The sequence below is a fragment of the Leopardus geoffroyi genome, chromosome B4, assembly GCF_018350155.1.
Source record: "Leopardus geoffroyi isolate Oge1 chromosome B4, O.geoffroyi_Oge1_pat1.0, whole genome shotgun sequence".
NCBI classification, from domain to species: domain Eukaryota; kingdom Metazoa; phylum Chordata; class Mammalia; order Carnivora; family Felidae; genus Leopardus; species Leopardus geoffroyi.
Window position 1 is genome coordinate 71,036,492 of NC_059341.1, and position 6,331 is coordinate 71,042,822.

Below are 6,331 nucleotides of genomic sequence, written 5' to 3' on the forward strand. Positions count from 1 at the left end.
GGTCCTCTGTCCTGCCCAACTTTAGGGGGACATTCACACTGTGGCCTTTTGAATAGCTGTGTGTGTTCAAATCCAGAGGGCATCGTTTACATAGGCCGCAATGTGAATTTGCCCCTGGAGTTGTGCAACATGGGGGCTCTGCTTATGTTGTTAAACCATAGCTATTAACTTATTAATAGTTAATATTAACAGATTAGTTATCTGTTTGTCCCACTAGAGAGAAAGGTACTTGAGGACAAGAATAATGTCATGTTCAACATCGCATACCTGTTTCTAGCAGACTGCCTGGCACATTGGTAGTGCTGAATAAGCGTTTATTGTGCAAGTAAATAGGCAAACACATTTGATTCATGGAAGAGTTCTCTAGAAAGCTGTCATGTCATAAGTGCACCATGTGATTCAGATGTCCTTCCACCATCTTTTGTTGCTAGACTAACACTTAGCAGCTTAACAGAAGAACCATTTTTTTATATCACGTGATTTTCATGAGCTATGGAATTCAGGCAGGGTTCAGCTGGTTGGCTTTTTGGTTCCACATGGCATCAACGAGGGGCTGGGGATAGCTGGTCTGGTCTGGAGCATCCCAGATAAGTTCATTTACATGCCTGACTCCTGCAGTGAGGTGGCTGGAACAGCTGGTGGTCAGGATTGCTTTCTTTTTCCTTGTGGCTGGTTTGGGCTTCTTCACAGCAGGGTGGTCTCAGGGTAGCTGGACTTCTCACATGGCAGCTACCAAGTAGCAAGTGCTACCAAAGATCAAGTCAGAAGATGCAAGGTTCACTTCTATGGCCTTTTGTTGGTCAAGTAAGTAGCTAAGGCTGGCTTAGATTCCAAGGGAAGGAGATTAAACTTTACCTATGAGGGGAGGAAAGGCAAAGGATTTTTGACCATCTTTAATGTGCCACCGATATTTGTATCCAACCTTTATTTTTTACACTTGATCTTAGCCAAAAGGCCAAGAAGTGATGTATCCAACCTTTGTTTTTTAAGAAAGAGGTTAAGTAAATTGAGAAGTAACTGACACTAGTAAGGTGTATATGTTTTGTGACTTCTATTAGGAGTGGCATCTTTTCCACCCAATCTCCCAAATCATCTGCATCTATAGCTGTGCATGTGTCAAGTTTACAGTATAAATAAGGAAAGGAATCTTAGTAAACTTTTGAGGTCAATTTCACCATTATAAAGTGTCTTTACAAGGTTCCTGAAAATTAACTTGAAAGTTTAGAATATGTTTTATGCATTCTGTTGAATAATGCTGGAGACAGCACATTTCATAAATATTATCATTAAACTTCAGGGGAAAATGTCAAAGATAATCTCCCACTGTCTATACTTAGGAATTTTAAGGTGTATGTTAGAGATATCTGATTTTTACATACTTCTGGGCTAAAAGTATTGTGGCCATTCCTTCATGGAGTTGTGTGTGCTCTGGTTAGCTCATCTGTCTCTGTTTGAAGGGTTCAAATATGACTTTCTGAGGGGTAACCTTGCCCCTGCCTATTTAATCCCTTGACTCACCATAAAGTAGTTCTCTGGTGGTCTTCTACGCAGGGGCTTATACTTGTTTGTTTCCTTAGTCTTCAGCGGAGAATATCAATCCCACTCACAGCTCAGCTGCTAAAACCTAAACTCAACTGGCAACAGAATACAGCTGTTGTCCAGCTACTTGGAAGGAAGTATATATAATCCCTTGCCACTGAATACCTTTAAAAGCTCAGTGGAAAGAAATAATGTTTGTGGAGGACATCCTGGAAAGCACCATCCTATCTCTAAAAACTCACCCCTCTCCCCTTTGGTTAAGTCAGACAAGTTAGGATTGCCTGTCTTAGAATGCATCACTTTGAATCTGATAGATTTGCCTATCATAAAAGACAGTCTTACAAACTCCCTGCAACAAAGTAAGAATGCTGAGTACATCATACAAAGTTCTCACTACACATATGAAATGAAATATTATTCTTCAGTTTCAGTATCAAGATTACTTGTTTACTCCTATGTGACTGGTTTGTTTTTGTGGACACCATGAATCATATGATCGGTCAGATTTCCTTTTTCTGCTAGCTGATAGCAAGTCTGTAGGCAGTGGCTAGACTCTGCCAAGCGTAAGTGACTTCATGGTATTAGATGATCTGCATTAGGGTAACTCCTGGTCCCACTGAACTCTTCTAACCTTATTTTCCCTTTGTCCACTTTTTCTTAATTTTAAAAACATAAATTATCTTGCTATGTTTTAAGTGAATCCATGACTTGCTTTAAACCATTTGAAGAACAATAATGGGGTACAAATTAATAAAAATTCAAATGAGCAGGTGCTGGGGACCTGCTGGTCTATTTTTCACCTATGCTGGGATAAGGTAGCTCCTTCTAGAGTTGAATTTAAAACCTCTGTAGGATAGCATTAATATTAATATTACTGTTTTTAATTATTGTAAATAGATATAGCTAAGCCTATGGAAGACTCACAGAAAGAGATACCTAATTCTATTGTGCAATTATGTAGTCACAGAGAGTTAGCAACTTGGGGAGCAGGGAGGACTCAAACCACAAACCTTACTATGCAAATGCTGGTCTTGCAGAGGGAGTGTCTCATTCTGATGCCTGAGCCTGGGGCAAGGGATTCTTGGCATCTCAGCTTGGCACAAGGACTTTAACTCCCACAAAAACAATCTTCTAACTTGTGTTTATATGTAGTAAAAATATTACTGCCATTATATATGGTATAAAAGTGCATATAAATACCTATTTTAGACACATAAGTATAATTTTTGAGTTTATGTGGATATCTAATCATAATTTTGCAACACTGTTTCTATGAAAAAAATGTATTCCAAATTTTAAATAGTCTTATTAGTAAATCTACTGAGCCAGGGGCGCCTGGGTGGCTCAATCAGTTAAGCCTTCGACTTCGATTTGGTTCATGATCTCATCTGGGTTTGAGCCCCACATCAGGCTATACATTGGAGCCCACTTCGGATTCTCTGTTCCTTCTCTCTCTGCCACTCCCCCGCTTGTGCTCTCTCTTTCTCTCAAAAATAAATAGATAAACAATAACAAAAAATTCTGACCAAGATTTACTTGTGAGCTGGGACTTCTTTTGCCTGTATTTGTGCTTATATTGAACAGATCTGGAGGAGGTTAGAAAATGAATTTAGGTCACCTCTTCATTTAACACATAAAGGAAAGATAATTAATATTACAAAGGGTTTTGCTTTTTGCAATTCCTTAGTAAAAGAATTCTCCTCCTTGATAGTTTACATGTGTGTTTCTTTACAAAACTATAAATATTATATCTTTATTTGTAAACTTTCTTTGTACAGTATGCTACTAAATATATAGTGGCTGAATTAGAGGGGAATTGAAAAACATATTTAAACTATCACTTATTTAACAAATGTTCAACTGGTAACTGCTTAATAGTGAAATTAATACTGCATAAAATTACATTTGGGACTATATTTAAACAAGTAGAAATAAGAAAATGAGAATGATTTTAAAAAATAAGATTCATGAGAAAAGTAAAAATTTCCAGAGAATGGCTCTTAGCTATGTTTATTTTGAACAGATAATGAAATCAAATTAACTTTTCTTCTTCATATGATAACCCTATTTATCTTGTGACAACATCTTTGCCACCCAAGTGATGAGAGTGGGTGTTTAGAAAGGTCCATAATAGCCCCCTAAATGTAAAACTCTGAAGAAAAAGAGGCGGCAGGGCATTGCAGTGAGCTTCTGGATACATTTGAGGAAATATTTGAGGAAGGTGTGTGTGTGTGTGTGTGTGTGTGTGTGTGTGAGAGAGAGAGAGAGAGCGCACACGTGTGGGGGTTGGGGGGGGGAGAGCAAAGGGAACTGAACAAACATTTATCTGTTAATCCTATACTGGCAAGGCATCATTCCAAGAAATCCAGAGTGAGAGAAAAGGAAAAGTGAGATAAAGAAGGAGAGAAAAAAAAACCAGGAGGTCCATTACCAGGCCGACCACAGCGTCGCAGAAGGCACAGCTGACTGCTTTGTCTGATGGGACATCTGAGAGGCCATATGCTGCATCTCAAAACAACCATTATAGGAGGACTAGGGGTAAACCATTTATCTGCTGGTTCTTTCCAGCATCGTATCTCTCATTGGTCGGCCCCACAGAGCATTCTCAGCCCTGAAACTTTGCCTTGTATGACTGGGCGGCTCTTGCTGTCCTGGTGACATCTGTGTGTGAGGGGCTTCTCACTGGGTGACAGTGGACAGAGCAAGGCCTTTGTGACTGTGGGGGATGCGCTGAGCTGTCTCTAGGGTTACGATCATGAGTGAAGTGGGCAGGGCTGAGCCTACACTGAGGTCAGCACGTACACTTCAGATAATCTCTACTCTTAAATTTTGCAGAGCCACCAACAGCTATACTAACATTTGTTTGCTGCTTACTATGGTCCAGGTTTTATTCTAAGCATTTGATTTACATTATCTCTTCTCACACTCAAACACATGTAAAAAAGACACTACTATTATTTCTATTTGATAGGCAAGTGAACTGAGGCAGAGAGGGTATGGAGGAGCTGCCTAATAAATCTTGATCACAAAACATCTAAGCCTTACTCTGTCAAAGCTGGGCAGAGCCAATTAATCCACTGAATGAGGAATATACTTTAATTTTATGTCTTTCCAAATAGTTGACTTCAATAGTTTCAGATTTCATAACAATTTTATGGATAACAATTAATTTATAAGAACAACTTCCAGTCGAGTAGCTTTTTAAGAAGTGTTACAACCAGTGTCTCTGTGATCAGAGCCTTTTAGATTTCCTCTTCGCTTCAAAATGTCTTCCTTTTGATGATTTCATTGCAATGTAGTATCTCTTTCAGAGGGAAAAAGGAAAAGAGAAGAAATTCAGTGAGTATTCATGGGTGATCAGATCTCCAAAATGGTTGGATGTAAAGACTGGTCGAAATAAAATCCTTAGGAAATCTAGAGTCTTTGTTTAGTGACCACCTTCTATCGCCCCACATAGTGTGGATGGCACGAAAGAGTCCTTCAGTAGGCTGAGCTCGAACTACTGAATTGAAAATTATTGCACTCTGATCACTCATGAGTAACTTTCCGAAGGATGGACAATTGTGGATAACTTAGCAGCCAACCGACAAAAGAAATGCCATGAGCAGAGCCGATTATTTTATTGTCATTCAATTGATGAATAAAGTGGATGTGGGCTCGGTGTTATGATTAATAATAAGTCACTTGGTTATGTGTTATGTGCACAAAGAAAATTCCACATCTTGACCTTGAGAGAAAATAGTCTTGTAATTTGGGGGGTAGTCTTAATGTAATTATTACCATCTGGGTCTTTTGTTGAATTTCCCCCCATTTCTAATGCTGTTAGCAGCAATATCCTTGATCCTGTTATCGAGGATCCCTTGGAATAATAGTGACCTCACAGGAATGATTAATGACTCTTAATCAGAGAATGGGGACAGGCGTCCAAGCACCGATTCAAACACTGAATATAATTAGCATATTCACTTTTCAGAAGCCAGTCACTTTTTGTTATGGTTTGTGCTGGAGTTCTTGGACTGAAACTTGTAAGTAATTATTTCACATCCCTTTATTTATTGCAATGACCTCTAATGCTAAGCATGCTTTTAATTTTGGGAGAAGACTGCCTGTTGCGTGACTTCTTAGGGTCTATGCTTTTGATGTTGGATAGTTTGTCCTCAGTAATAGTCTAATTATCCCTCTGGAGGAGATGTTTTGTTTTCAAAGGAGATTATTCATGGCTTAAATCGGATACCCCAAAGCTGCCAAGTAATAAAAAAGATGGTTACGATTCTAAATCTTCTTGCCTAACTACTAAGTAAAAGCCAGAAATGTTGGTGTTATTTTGGTGACCACACTATTGCATTCTTCTTGCAAAACTGCATAATTGAAGGGGTGGGGTCTGGTTTGCATTCCATCTAAACTGACTTTTATAGCCCTTAGAAAGCTGGAAATCTGCTTCATGTTTAATATCTCTTTCCACAACAGATTAGGTTCATCCTTTTTTCACTTAAGTCACTGAAAAGCATCAATGCTCAGGTTTTTTTTTCCCAAATCCAAGTGATGGATACCCTTAATATCTTTTTATGCTGAAATATGTTCCAATACAATCCTCTATTGTTGATCTCTTACTTTTATGTGCAGTCTTAATGTGCCAAATGATTTAGCCCCAACTTTATTTCTTAATAAGTAATAAATAATATTTCATTGGTGAGCAAATGCATATGTAACATCTGTTTTGGTAAGCTAGAAATTTCCCACCTTGTGGGAAGCATTTCAGAGCATATCTCTTCCCTATTTTGCACTTAGCCTG

General features: G+C 38.6%; 1 long non-coding RNA gene across 1 annotated transcript; it reads right to left on the minus strand.

The window, feature by feature from the left end:
- Positions 1–447: 447 nt before the first annotated feature.
- On the minus strand, positions 448–4,306 carry LOC123590644. The gene is made up of 2 exons (XR_006708893.1): positions 3,971–4,306; positions 448–855 (listed from the first exon to the last, which is right to left on the minus strand). It is a non-coding gene; the product is annotated as an uncharacterized LOC123590644 (long non-coding RNA).
- Between the last annotated feature and the right edge of the window lie 2,025 nt (positions 4,307–6,331).